Here is a 2,000-nt window from a genome sequence, read left to right as displayed (position 1 = left end):
GTTAGCTCTGACGTTAGCGTTTGCTCTGGCATTAGCGTTAGCATTAGCTCTAGCGTTAGCTCTGGCGTTAGCGTTAGCTCTACCTTCTGGCAGGTGGCGAGCTGCAGGGGGGTGTGGCCCGGGGAGGGTCTCTTGCGCGTGGCGATTGGCTGCGAGGAGGCCCTTGGGGCTCGGTGTTGTGCTGTGATTGGCTCCTCCTCCTGGTCCTCGTCCTCGGAGGAGGAGGAGCTGAAGCTCAGCGGCTCGTCGTTCTCCAGGGTCTTATCGGCCCCTGAGGAGGAGGAGGAGGAGGAGGAGGGAGGAGGGGGAGGAGGAGGAGGAGGAGAGAGGAGGAGGAGGGGGAGGAGGTGGAGGAGGAGGAGGAGGAGGGAGGAGGAGGTGGAGGAGGAGGGGGAGGAGGAGGAGGAGGAGGAGGAAGAGGGTTCTTGAGTTAATCAGAGCTTTTGTTGTGCTGCTTTCATTTGTTGTTGAGGAGTGTTAGCTTTGTGTTAGCATGGTGGAATCTCAGCGCTAGGGTTAGCATAGTGCTAGCACGGTGTTAACATGGTGCTATTGTTATGTTAGCGTGGTGTTAGCGTTGTTTTTAGCGTGGTGTTAGCGTTGTTTTTAGCGTGGTGTTAGCAGGGTGTTAGCGTGGTGTTAGCGTGGTGTTAGCATTGTGTTAGCGGGGTGTTAGCAGGGTGTTAGCGTTGTGTTAGCAAGGTGTTAGCATTGTGTTAGTGTTGTGTTAGCGGGGTGTTAGCGAGGTGTTAGCGGGGTGTTAGCATGGTGTTAGCATTGTGTTAGCGCGGTATTAGCGTGGTGTTAGCGGGGTGTTAGCGTGGTGTTAGTATTGTGTTAGCGTGGTGTTAGCGTGGTGTTAGGGTGGTGTTAGCATTGTGTTAGCATGGCATTAGCGGGGTGTTAGCGTGGTGTTAACGTTGTGTTAGCGTGGTGTTAGCGTTGTGTTAGCGTGGTGTTAGCATTGTGTTAGCGTGGTGTTAGCGTTGTGTTAGCGTGATGTTAGCGGGGTGTTAGCGGGGTGCTAGCCAGGTGCTAGCGTGGTGTTAGCGGGGTGCTAGCCGGGTGCTAGCGTGGTGTTAGCGGGTGCTAGCGGGGTGCTAGCGGGGTGCTAGCCGGGTGCTAGCCGGGTGCTACCTGCGGCGATGAGCATGGAGCAGAGGGTGGGGGAGCCCTGGCTGGCTGCCAGGTGCAGCGCCGTGTTCCCGCCAAACGTTGCCACGTTGACGTCCGCCTTCAGCTGAGAGCACACGGAACACATGAGTGTGTGTGTGTGTGTGTACATTAAGTGTGTGTGTGTGTGTGTGTGTACATTAAGTGTGTGTGTGTGTGTGTGTACATTAAGCGTGTGTGTGTGTGTGTGTGTGTACATTAAGTGTGTGTGTGTGTGTGTGTGTGTGTGTGTACGTACATTAAGTGTGTGTGTGTGTGTACATTAAGTGTGTGTGTGTGTGTGTGTGTGTGTGTGTACATTAAGTGTGTGTGTGTGTGTGTGTGTGTGTGTGTGTACGTACATTAAGTGTGTGTGTGTGTGTGTACATTAAGTGTGTGTGTGTGTGTGTGTGTGTACATTAAGTGTGTGTGTGTACAATAAGTGTGTGTGTGTGTGTGTGTGTGTGTGTGTGTGTGTACATTAAGTGTGTGTGTACAATAAGTGTGTGTGTGTGTGTGTACATTAAGTGTGTGTGTGTGTGTGTGTGTGTGTGTGTACATTAAGTGTGTGTGTGTGTGTGTGTGTACATTAAGTGTGTGTGTGTGTGTGTGCGTGTGTGTGTGTGTACATTAAGTGTGTGTGTGTGTGTACATTAAGTGTGTGTGTGTACAATAAGTGTGTGTGTGTGTGTGTACATTAAGTGTGTGTGTGTGTGTGTGTGTGTGTGTGTGTGTACATTGTGTGTGTGTGTGTGTGTGTGTGTGTGTGTGTGTGTACATTGTGTGTGTGTGTGTGTGTGTGTGTGTGTGTGTGTGTGTGTGTACCTCTGTGATCAGGTAGCACGCCA

At 51.8% G+C, this 2,000-nt stretch overlaps 1 long non-coding RNA gene across 1 annotated transcript; it reads right to left on the bottom strand.

The window, feature by feature from the left end:
• Positions 1-87: 87 nt before the first annotated feature.
• LOC311376049 lies at positions 88-2,000 on the bottom strand. The gene is made up of 3 exons (XR_014643837.1): positions 1,978-2,000; positions 1,138-1,240; positions 88-271 (listed from the first exon to the last, which is right to left on the bottom strand). It is a non-coding gene; the product is annotated as an uncharacterized lncRNA (long non-coding RNA).

The sequence above is a fragment of the Micromesistius poutassou genome (genome assembly GCF_964030765.1).
Source record: "Micromesistius poutassou genome assembly, contig: SCAFFOLD_7143, whole genome shotgun sequence".
Taxonomy (NCBI): domain Eukaryota; kingdom Metazoa; phylum Chordata; class Actinopteri; order Gadiformes; family Gadidae; genus Micromesistius; species Micromesistius poutassou.
The sequence above is the reverse complement of the archived record's forward strand: the minus strand, read 5'-3'. Positions and strand labels throughout refer to the sequence as shown.